This window comes from Bidens hawaiensis, unplaced genomic scaffold (assembly GCF_021521415.1).
Source record: "Bidens hawaiensis isolate Kalapana, Puna unplaced genomic scaffold, B.hawaiensis_p1.1 tig00037537_1, whole genome shotgun sequence".
NCBI classification, from domain to species: Eukaryota; Viridiplantae; Streptophyta; class Magnoliopsida; order Asterales; family Asteraceae; genus Bidens; species Bidens hawaiensis.
Window position 1 is genome coordinate 91,068 of NW_027505483.1, and position 13,095 is coordinate 104,162.

Here is a 13,095-nt window from a genome sequence, read left to right on the forward strand (position 1 = left end):
TAAAAACGAATCCAACAAATCTAATCTTACTGAAAATGGTTATGATTTGATGGGTTAATCGATTGATAAAAAGAACCCGTAACCTATATGCCTAAATAGCACCCTTTAAACATCGATGTTAGGTCGATTTGATGGTTGGGGTTTGTAGGCACTGGTCAGACGATCCCGTGGGTACCTAAATCGAGATATTTGGTTAAGAAACGAAGGTGATTAAGGGATTTAAGAACGAACAGTAGCTGCAGACGACAACTTCGCCTGCAAGCTAAGTTCGCCTGATGAACTTCGCCTGCCAGCTAAGTTCGCCTGATGACAACTTCGCCAAAAGCCAAGTTCGCCTGATGACAACTTCGCCTGCAAGCTAAGTTCGCTTAAGGTTGAACTTCGCCTGCAAGCTAAGTTCGCCTGATGACAACTTCGCCTAAAGCCAAGTTCGCCTGATGACAACTTCGCCTAAAGCCAAGTTCGCCTGATGACAACTTCGCCTAAAGCCAAGTTCGCCTGATGACAATTTCGCCTAAAGCTAAGTTCGCCTAAGATTTAACTTCGCCTAAAGCTAAGTTCGCCTAAGGTTTAACTTCGCCTAAAGTCAAGTTCGATTAGAGAATAGATTAAAACGATAAGTAAAAGTAAGCTAATACTAGGCCACCAGATTAGATCAGACGAGTATTGATACGTGTAACTTATACAGTCAGCCGAGCTCAGTTAAAGAAGGGATTTACAACTATCAGAGGAAGAAGCAGAGTTTAGGTGAGTTTCTAGCCACATTCCTTATTATGTTTTCGGGGCTGTGTGCATACTCGATGTGTTGTTAATACATTTATCCTAAGTGATAAGTGTATGCCATATGTGATATATGTGATGGATATGAATGATTGCTTGTCGGTACGCGAACGATCTTTGGATATTGCGCGTACTGTCAGGTTAAAAATAAAGGTACGAATATTATATATCGAGGATGTATGAATATTACAAATGAATACTTGTCGGGGCGTGAACGATCTTCGGATATTGCACGTAACGACAAGGGGTATGGTTGTTAAATGAAGGATGTAAAGAACGCCTAGAATGTTTTTATGCTATGATGTAATTATTGTATATGTGAAGTATGTGTATACAGGTACACGAATGGTATGTGAGTTCTACGTTCGACATAGTAAGTTAGGATGGCAAATCCCTCTAACTTCTGTTGGACATAGACTTGGCAGGTGATGGCGTAGTTAAGGACCGCGTGCCTTATACGTGATGTAGATGATAGATGTAAACGTAGATAGAGATGGTAGGCCTTATACGTGTTATAGGAGATAGACGCCAATGTAGATAAGGACGGCGGACCTTATACGTAACGTAGATAAGGACTGCGGACCTTATACGTAATGTAGATAGGCGTCAGCACAGGAAAGGACTGTGGACCTTATACGTGCTTTAGCATGGGGGAGGACTGCGGACCTCGTACGTGCTATGAATTAGGTTGCAACATAGGGAAGGATCGTGGACCTTGTACGTGTTGTGGATGTATGATGGTATAGGGAAGGATCGCGGACCTTGTACGTACCATGAATGCTGAACATAGGTAAGGACTGCGGACCTTTTACGTGTTCACGATCGTGAGTACAGGTATAGACGACAGACTATGAACGTACTCTCGGTAGACTGAGGTTAGTGATTGTAGATATGTATGTATGTATGGTAGCAAGTATGTATGTAGAACAGAAGGGTAACTAGTGAAGTATGGATATGTATCTTCGGATATGTATGTATGTGTTGTATTGTATGGCGTACGATTAACTAGAACTCACTCAGCGTAGCTGACTTTTAGTATGCACGCAGGTGGTAGGATGAGGCTGCTCGCTTGAGGAGACACGTGGCACTGAATAAGAGGCTGGCATCGGAAGACTCAAGACGTTTAAGTTAATGTTCGTTAATTTTGAAAGACAAAATGATGTTTTAAGACAAGACATGTTTTGTTACGAAATGTTTTATGAAAGCTTTATATTCCGCGAATGTTTTAATTAACTCTGGTTTGTAAGAACTGTGTTTATGAGTAAATCCGACGCTAAAGTAGGGCTACCGGTGCCGGGGCCTTACAAGTTGGTTTCAGAGCATAAGTTCGAGAGATTTAAGCATCCTACATGCTTAGACTCGAACAGAGAATGAGATTTAAAATGAGAAAGAAAGAAGATGCCAGTTCAAGATAGCCATGTGTCACTCAAGCAAGCTCAGTAAAGGTAAAGTGTATGGTAAATGGTGTATGTTAATGTTGGCTTATTTGCTAAATGAAGAATGAGTGCAGGTTAGGGATAGGAATAATTGATTGTTTGATTTGACTAACTGCTTAAGTAGAACCAGCACAAAGAGACTCATAAAGGGAAGTGCGTAGGACACGGAAAGCAACGTGATCAGCTAGTCACAGCTGGCCACTGTTATTACCTGTTAGCCTTGCTATCCTTGTACTAAATAGTTCCTTGAGTGATGATGTTTGTGTTTTCCCTTTTAGAGTACTAATGGCTGGAGCTGGAGAATTTGTTGGAACTGGGGGTCGCACTAGATGTCGTGGCAGGCCTCGTCTGGTCCGGCAACCCTCGGTAGAAGAAGCTTCCCACACCAAAGATGAAGGAAGCGCAGCTGGAGGAGACCAGAACAACAACGAAGAGGTTCAACTTAGCCCTGCAGTTCAAGCAGCCATTGTTCAAGCTGTAGTTGCTGCTGTGAAGAACTTGAATCCCGAAAGATCTGCTGGAAGCCGTGAACGAACTGCTGAAGGGGCAGGTAGTGATGGTAGGAAGGATGGGGAAGGAGAAAGAGAGGCCTCGAGTGAGGATAAATCTGTGAAGGTCGATGACAGGAAAAGAGGCCAAGATGGGTGCAACTATAAGTCCTTCAAAGGATGAGACCCGCCAAAGCTGACTGGGTTGGGAGACTCAATCGCTACTCTCCAATGGATAACCACTATGGACAAGATTATCCGCATTAGCGAATGCCGTCCCGACCAAGCTGTGGGGTATGCTACTCAGTCATTTGAGGAAGAAGCTATGTATTGGTGGGAAAGTGTGGAGCAGAGAAAGACTAGGGATGAGATCAAGGCGTTGAGATGGGACGATCTGAAAGAGTTGGTGATGAAGAAGTTTTGTGCAGATGCCAAGGTTGAAAGGACGGAGATGAAGTTCCTGAATTTAAAGGTCGGTACGATGACGCATCGTGAGTATACTACTGAATTCAACCTACTATCTAGGTTGGTGCCTGATATGGTTGACACTGAGGTCCAGAGAATCAAATGTTATGTGAGGGGATTGCCACAAAAAGTCCGCATGTTAGTCAGGGCAAATAAACCTGCTACTTTTGACTCTGCTGTTGAACTTGCAGAAGTGGTTTATGCTGACCTGGCTGAGGACGATGTGGTGGTGGAGGAAAAGAATGAGAAGAAATGGGCTACCTCTGCTAAGCGGTCTGGCGAGATGGTGACAACAACTGATTAAAGGAAGGCCAAGGTTGGGAACAAGGATGCATGTAAGACGTGTGGGCGAGTGCACCGGGGAGAATGCAAGACTGGGACAGACAGGTGCTATCGGTGTGGAAAGAGTGGGCATTATTCTCGAGAATGCCCTGATCGTTCAAAGTGCTTCAAATGCGGAAAAGCTGACCACATGGCTAGGGATTGCAAGGAATCAGGGGCGGGAGGTGTGAAAGGGTAAAGACTTGGGGAAACTGCAGAGAGGAACACTTGATGAAGGAATAATTGCTCATGCAATGGTTTTATTAAGTTACTTTTGCTTAAGGACTTGTTTTGTATTAAGGTTTAAAACTTATGTTTATCAGTGACGTGTAATATGTTGAGGTTGGTTATGAATGATTATTATGCTATGATGAAAGGTTGTTTTAAACAATAGTGTTAAAAGTACTAATCCAAGCCTTGGAAGGATGAGATGAGTCTTGGTACATCGAGGGTCTCATGGACGAGCTACCTTAAATAGCTAAAACACATGACCACCATTCGATGACTACAAGTCAGGAGTAAGAAAGATAACTCAGAAAGCAAAGACGATTCAATAAAGTGTGTAAGTATAAGAAGTTTTCCTTTTATAGGGAATAAGTTAGGTTTCGGGGACGAAACCTCTTTAAGGAGGGAAGACTTGTAACATCCCGAAATTTCCAAAATGATATTAATTATATTACTTAATAATAGAGGGAAAGTTTACTCGGGTTATCGAGAAATAAATAAATAGAGTAGGAGTTGGTATGGGTCGGGCTAGTGTTGGGTAATGGATATGGGTTATGGACCTGGGTTATGAAAGAAGGAAGGAGAGTCCATGGGCTTAAGCCCATGATCCCTAAATATAAATACCATTAATCACCATTTAATCCTCATTCTCACATATTCCATACACCACCAAAACACACACAACCTGAACCAAGATCCGAAGGCGAAAACCCGAGCTTGTTGGTGCTGGAATGTCGTGACGGACCAAAACAACATCAAGGCTTAACCGGGTTCGTAGTTCGACTCGTTCAAGGTACGTTTATAGTTAGAAATCGTTCGTATAGGTTCGGTTTGATTTGAGAAATGATAGATCTGAGTTTGTATGGTAAAAACGAATCCAACAAAGCTAAGCTTACTGAAAATGGTTATGATTTGATGGGTTAATCGATTGATAAAAAGAACCCGTAACCTATATGCCTAAATCGCACCCTTTAAACATTGATCTTAGGTCGATTTGATGGTTGGGGTTTGTAGGTGCTGGTCAGACGATCCCGTGGGTACCTAAATCGAGATATTTGGTTAAGAAACGAAGGTGATTAAGGGATTTAAGAACGAACAGTAGCTGCAGACGACAACTTCGCCTGCAAGCTAAGTTCGCCTGATGAACTTCGCCTGCAAGCTAAGTTCGCCTGATGACAACTTCGCCTAAAGCCAAGTTCGCCTGATGACAACTTCGCCTGCAAGCTAAGTTCGCTTAAGGTTGAACTTCGCCTGCAAGCTAAGTTCGCCTGTTGACAACTTCGCCTAAAGCCAAGTTCGCCTGATGACAACTTCGCCTAAAGCCAAGTTCGCCTGATGACAACTTCGCCTAAAGCTAAGTTCGCCTAAGGTTTAACTTCGCCTAAAGCTAAGTTCGCCTAAGGTTTAACTTCGCCTAAAGTCAAGTTCGATTAGAGAATAGATTAAAACGATAAGTAAAAGTAAGCTAATACTAGGCCACCAGGTTATATCAGACGAGTATTGATATGTGTAACTTATACAGTCAGCCGAGCTCAGTTAAAGAAGGGATTTACAACTATCAGAGGAAGAAGCAGAGTTCAGGTGAGTTTCTAGCCCCATTCCTTGTTATGTTTTCGGGGCTGTGTGCATACTCGATGTGTTGTTAATACATTTATCCTAAGTGATAAGTGTATGCCATATGTGATAATTGTGATGGATATGAATGATTGCTTGTCGGTACGCGAACGATCTTCGGATATTGCGCGTACTGTCAGGTTAAAAATAAAGGTACGAATATTATATATCGAGGATGTATGAATATTACAAATGAATACTTGTCGGGGCGTGAACGATCTTCGGATATTGCACGTAACGACAAGGGGTATGGTTGTTAAATGAAGGATGTAAAGAACGCCTAGAATGTTTTTATGCTATGATGTAATTATTGTATATGTGAAGTATGTGTATACAGGTACACGAATGGTATGTGAGTTCTCTGTTCGACATAGTAAGTTAGGATGGCAAATCCCTCTAACTTTTGTTGGACATAGACTTGGCAGGTGATGGCGTAGTTAAGGACCGCGTGCCTTATACGTGATGTAGATGATAGATGTAAACGTAGATAGAGACGATAGGCCTTATACGTGTTATAGGAGATAGACGCCAACGTAGATAAGGACGGCGGACCTTATAGGTAACGTAGATAAGGACGGCGGACCTTATACGTAACGTAGATAAGGACGGCGGACCTTATACGTAACGTAGATAAGGACGGCGGACCTTATACGTAACGTAGATAAGGACGGCGGACCTTATACGTAACGTAGACAAGGACGGCGGACCTTATACGTAACGTAGATAAGGACGGCGGACCTTATACGTAACGTAGACAAGGACGGCGGACCTTATACGTAACGTAGATAAGGACTGCGGACCTTATACGTAATGTAGATAGGCGTCAGCACAGGAAAGGACTGTGGACCTTATACGTGCTTTAGCATGGGGGAGGACTGCGGACCTCGTACGTGCTATGAATTAGGTTGCAACATAGGGAAGGATCGTGGACCTTGTACGTGTTGTGGATGTATGATGGTATAGGGAAGGATCGCGGACCTTGTACGTACCATGAATGGTGAACATAGGTAAGGACTGCGGACCTTTTACGTGTTCACGATGGTGAGTACAGGTATAGACGGCGGACTATGAACGTACTCTAGGTAGACTGAGGTTAGTGATTGTAGATATGTATGTATGTATGGTAGCAAGTATGTATGTAGAACAGAAGGGTAACTAGTGAAGTATGGATATGTATCTTCGGATATGTATGTATGTGTTGTATTGTATGGCGTACGATTAACTAGAACTCACTCAGCGTAGCTGACTTTTAGTATGCACGCAGGTGAGTAGGATGAGGCAGCTCGCTTGAGGAGACACGTGGCACTGAATAAGAGGCTGGCATCGGAAGACTCAAGACGTTTAAGTTAATGTTCGTTAATTTTGAAAAACAAAATGATGTTTTAAGACAAGACGTGTTTTGTTACGAAATGTTTTATGAAAGCTTTTATATTCCGCGAATGTTTTAATTAACTCTGGTTTGTAAGAACTGTGTTTATGAGTAAATCCGACGCTAAAGTAGGGCTACCGGTGTCGGGGCCTTACAGAAATTAGGGATTAATGTAGTTACACCTTTACTTCTCGCACTAAAAAAACTTCTGAAATGATCCAATATATATATATATATATATATATATATATATATCTCGATTAATTAAATATTCCAACAACTCCCATAATATTAACAAATAACAAAGGATTAGTATTTAAAATTTAAACATTCCTTATCAAATACTTTCATCTCTCATAAATAAGAATCACTACTTTCACTTTATGCAACTTTAAATCTTCTATTATTCTACAACTTAGAATAATCACTTTTCTTCGAACATGACTTTAAGGTTAGTATGTCTTTGTCATTTTCCATTAATATGAAATGAAAAAAAACATTTTATTATATTTTAATTTCCGGTTTTATATATTGCTTGATTATACAATTGTTAATTGTAAAATATAAAATCAAGTAAATATTTGCCATACACAGAATATTAATGACACCAAATTTATCATGATCAATCAATTTCAAATTTTAAAAATTATAAGGATGACTATATAATCAAGGTTCAGGTAATCTGGTTTTTAGATAATCATGTTTTAGGATAAACATGAGCACATGATCTCAAATGACATTATATATATTAATTGATTAACAGGCATGATATTTTATGTGTAAGAATATTTTTTTGTTAGTTTCATGGATATATTATCATTTATCGAGGGTTTGGTATGTACTTGAAGAATTTTATTTATCACACGGACAATTATACGTGGCTATATCAAGAGTTATTAACATACCTATATGTTACCTTATCAACAGTTATAAGCAGACATGGATTAAAGATTTGATTTGTGATAAACAATGTATAACAACCAATAAAATCACAAATGTAGCGTACAAGGACTGTTTTATTTATTTGTAACATATTTGTGTAATCTTAGTTATGTAATTTATGTAATTTTAATGTAAATTGTAATTGTATAAATATATGATCATTTTGTTAAGTATATTTCACTTAATGATTGAAATACAAAATTTTCATCAATTACCCGTATAATACACGGGCCTCAAACTAGTTTTTAATAGAGAACTGTCTTTGTAACAAGTGGAATTTCATCATAGACAGGAGTTTGGTGTATGTATAAAATATAAAATAATATTACAGTAGCCTCATACCTATATAAATAAAAAGTTATAAACATAGAAGCCGTATAATTGGAGGAATTTAATGGAAATGGAACTTAAAAACTAAAAGAAAAACTACCGACTCTTATTGAAAACCAAAACAATAAAATTAAATATCAGTTTCGACAATGCTGTTGTTCGAATGATATCAGTTCAGTTAGGTTTAGTTAAAAATTATTTTTATTCCAAGTTAAAAAAAAATTAATTAAAAAGCCTAAAAACAAATAATGATACTTGTTCTTAGAATACCGAGACCGACACGATGGAGCAAAAAAAAATATAGAATACCAACTAGCCGTCACTTCCAAACTCTAGCAAAAATAAGTTGTTCTTCTATATCCAAGCTGCTCACAACACTCGTTACAATTCCTAGTTGTCAACTAGTCACCACACGTTTCTTAGCATTGTATCTTACATTCTAGCCGCTCACACCATCTACCAAAAACCGTAGCCACCAGATGCAAATTCTCACCAAGATATATCGCCCTAATCGCTCAAACTAGCTGCTAGTAACCTTAGCCCACACAACGTCACAACATATTGCTCGTATGTTGAAATATACAGATAATACAATTGAATATTTTTATGTTATTTGTGTATGTTTACATGAGTTGGCCATGGCAGTATTGACATGGACTCACACTCATGGAGTGTTATATGGGCTTGTGGCCGTAATCTGAGGTGCACAAATCGGGTTTTTTCTAATACCTGGGTTCGGGTATGAAATAGATTCGGGTATGATCGGGTATTAGAAAATCGGGTTGAGAGAAATCGGGTAGGGTTCCGGTAGGGTATTGGGGAGAAAAACTCAACCCTATGTACCCGGGTAGGGTATGATCGGGTTTAGGTATTCGAACCGGGTATGTGTCCGGGTACGACCGGGTATTAATACCGGGTTTTGAATTTATAATTTTTTTTATACATTTTTAAGTTTGTTTAAAATTTAAATTTGCTTCGTAATTTATAAAAATTTAAACTATATTACAAAAATCATAAATCCACTTAAGTACAAATTATTTACTTAATAATATGCATTTTTTAAAAACTTAAACATAAAAGTTGTGAAGTAAACATAAAAATATACTATAAAAACTCATGTATTATTTTAGGTATTAGAAAATTGGTATCGGGTATTGGGTATAACCGGGTATGGGCATAGGGTATGACCGGTTTCGGGTATTTACGGGTATAAATCGGGTACGGTTCCGAGTATGGGTATTGAGCTCAAAATGCATACCCTATCCATACCCTACGGATAGGGTCGGTTCCGGTTTCGGGTATAGAATACCTGGGTATTAAAAAAACCGGTTCCGGGTACAGGTTTTTTTGCGCACCTCTAGCCGTAATTGATCAAAATGGGCTTGATATTGCTTATTGATCACTAGAATTATTTGCCGCTGTTTTAAATGTCAATAGATGATGGAGGCGTTTAATAAGACGCACAACGGAACAAATAATATACCTTGGCATGATCTCTAAAAGTCTATATTCCTAGGAATCATCTTCATCTAATTGAGATTTTCCTTTATTTTTGACAAATCGTTGTGTTAATTATCCGAAAGTCCAAGTAGTGACAAACAAAAAAGATGTAACTTATGGGTAAAAGTAATCTTCTCCTTTGAGAATAATCAAAAACGGAAAGTGTTCAATTGGAACATGAAAACATGACTAAATTGGTCCTAGTTACTCTTCGGGACGGAGTGGAAGAAGGGAGGGGATTCTCGAACGCGGAAAAGGATCGAATAACTTCGAAAGAATTGAACGAGGAGCCGTATGAGGTGAAAATCTCATGTACGGTTCTGTAGAGTGGCAGTAAGGGTGACTTATCTGTCAACTTTTCCACTATCACCCAAAAAAAACCAAACTCTGCCTTACGTAAAGTTGCCAGAGTACGATTAACCTCTGGATTTGAAATCAATTTAAAAGTTTGTGAGTTATTATATAAAACAAAAAAAAAACATAAACTGTCTGTTTGGTACAGAGTAATGAGTTCTAGAGGGAACGGAACAAACAACCGAATAAGGTGTATTATTACCACTCATATGTTTCATTTGGTTAATATATGAAAATGGAATTAAGCATTACGCTATGTTATTTGTTCTATAGCAAAAGACGATGTGAAATACAAATGACAAAAATACTTTAACCTCATAAAAAAATTATGAAAATAAAACTGGTGACGGCAACGGTGGTGATAGTGGTGGTGGTGTTGTTAGCGATGGTGGCGGCGTGACAATAACAATGGTGGTGGCAGTGGTGATGAGGACTGTCACAACAGTGGTGGAGGTGGTGACAGGGGTGACGATGCTGGCGACAGTGGTGGTAAACTGGTAGTGGTGGTGGCAGCGGCGGTTGTGATAGTGGTGGCGCGGAGGTATCAAAGAGTAGGGTGAAAGAAGAATTGAATGAAGAAAAAGCGAGGGGTGCGAATGAACGGCTTGATGGAATGAAATTACTTGTATAATAAATTGATTATATTTCATTGATCTATCAAACACCACTTTTGTATCATCAAACACCTATTTTTTCAATTCCTCGCAATGGTCGATTCTATTTCGTTTGTTGATCTATGTATCAAACACTACCTAAGCTTTTAGTGGTTTATCAGTTACAAATTTAAAAACTAAAATTTGATTTATTTATTTAATTAATTTCTTTACTGTTTGGTGTTTTCAACAAACTATTTTAAAATTTGGACAGAAAGTTCATTAAAAGAATATTTCTATACTTATACCCTACTCGGTCTACATTCTCACTATGCCACCTATACTACGACCAATAGTATCATATGGTTTATTTTAGTGCGCACTAGTATTAGGGTGTTAAGGTTATGGGTATACATACCATTCACGCTTCTTAACTTCGCGCATGCATCACGTCACATAATTTACATCATTTCACTTTAATTCACCCTAAGGAAATTGTTTAACCCCCTAACCTCTCTTTACTAAATGCAAAATTGAATCTTAAATTATTATATGTATAGAAGATTTAGAGTCTATTAACATTTTAATTCACCTTACATGTAACGCCCCTTAACTTATAGGGAGTGGTATGCCACTCGTTAACCCTTGCCAATCTAGCTTTGACGCCCTAGACATTAAGGTATACCCTTGGGCATAAGAGGCCGGCATTAAGGGGTGTATGTTAACAAAATAAAGAGTGTTAATCACGGAAAAGGTAGGACCATCAAACTTTTGATACTTATTTCCCTTATCATTTGTAACTAGCTAGTTAGACCTTCTTAGCCCACAAAACCCTAGTTAACGGGTGAACTAGTTAAAACGTCATTACCTATATCTATATGACAGTAATGTGACGTTTTAACTAGTTTTTACCAGTTAAACCACACCAGATAGCCTTAGGGCATTATATAAAATCATAACAAGACACCACCTTTGTTCCAAAATCTAATTAATCAAATCATGGTTATTTTCTTGTTTTTCTTCCAGTCTTTTTCCCCATTGAATCTAGCTCGATACCGCCTAAGATTCAAGTCTTTTTCAACCCGTTCTCAAACTTATATATATATTATTGTCAGTAACGAGCGTCATAAGCACGATAGCCACACGCCTACAATCACCATATATATACTTCAAACATGGTTCATAATTCTCCTGAAACACTTGAAGCTTTTGGTGATCAGACGCCGGATCCAGTTAAGAAACAAATAAACCGAGTGGATCGGTTACAGAGAGCTCAATGGCTTCGTGCAGCCATTTTAGGAGCCAATGATGGTTTACTATCCACCACATCCTTGATGATGGGTGTGGGTGCGGCTCAAGATGGTCAATGGTTCATGATTCTTTCCGGATTAGCCGGAGCCATTGCGGGTGCATGCAGCATGGCTGTTGGTGAATTTGTGTCGGTTTCAACTCAAAGAGATATTGAGGTTGCTGTTAATCATGAGAACCCATTACCAGAACACTTAAACTTACACGAAATAAAGGTTGAAAACCCAAAAAATGTTCAACCCAAAAATGGTGAATTAAAAGAGCGGTTGCCGGATCCTTATAAGGCGTGTGTAGCATCGGCATCCGCGTTTTTATGTGGTTCTTTGTTTCCTTTGGCCGCGGCTATAGTGGTTAGTGATTATACTACTAGAATTGTGGTAGTTGTCGTGGTTGCGTCGTTGGCACTAACATTGTTTGGCGGGGTTGGAGCGGTGGTGGGCGGGTCGGCTGTGAGGGCGTCCGCCACCCGGGTACTAATCGGAGGGTGGGTTTCCATGGCTGTTACTTATGCTTTATTGAAGCCATTGGATAGTGTTACGGATAGGAAAATGGGCGAGCATGATTGATTATGTGCAAAATAAGTTTTGGCAAGTGATTGTGATGTTATAATTTATAAATATTAATATAACCAATCAATATATGTTATAAGAGCGACGATCATGTACCTCGAAAAAACTTATTTTGTAATGTCTTTATGTATTTTTCATGTAATGTCATCTATGTGTGTTATTAAGATCTCTCAGGTGGGTTAGCTCCACATTAACAAACTTTTATAAGATTGTTTGTTGTGTCTCAAGATAGCATCCGAATTTATCCTTTAATATTGTTTCATCTGACGTATACTGGATGCTAACTGGGCAATTGATAAAAGTCCCTGCTGAAGCCACTTGAGTTTGCTTCAACGATTTTTCATCTTTTTATTTTATATTTTTAGGACGAAAATTGTAATGAAAAAGAAACATTAAGGACGAAAAGAGCAAATTTTAAACTCTTAACAAATTTAAAAGAAACAACAAAGACAAAAACCACAGTTCACGCTCCAATTCCCCTAAAATAAACACATAACAAGTTTTTCCAATGAAAGACCAAAACTAACTATCTAACATTAGCAGGGCCTCTAGCAATATTTCAGCCCCAAACTAACAGGGTATATCTACAACAGACCCATTCCAACAGATAGTGAGCCCAACAGGAAAGTTTGATCTCAAAACTCCGTTATATAGTTATATAGAGGTGTACAAAATTGGTTTTTCCAAACCAAACCGATTTAGGTTTTGCATGGTCAAAACCGGTTTAAAGAAAAAAATCGGTTTGATTGTGAAATGAGCGAACCGCTATATGAACCGACAGTTGTAACACCCCGGCCTCTC

The 13,095-nt window shown here is 38.9% G+C and overlaps 1 pseudogene; it reads left to right on the plus strand.

Annotated features, from left to right (window-relative positions):
* Positions 1 to 11,345: 11,345 nt before the first annotated feature.
* Positions 11,346 to 12,588, plus strand: LOC143613462 (vacuolar iron transporter homolog 2 pseudogene; annotated as a pseudogene).
* Positions 12,589 to 13,095: the final 507 nt, after the last annotated feature.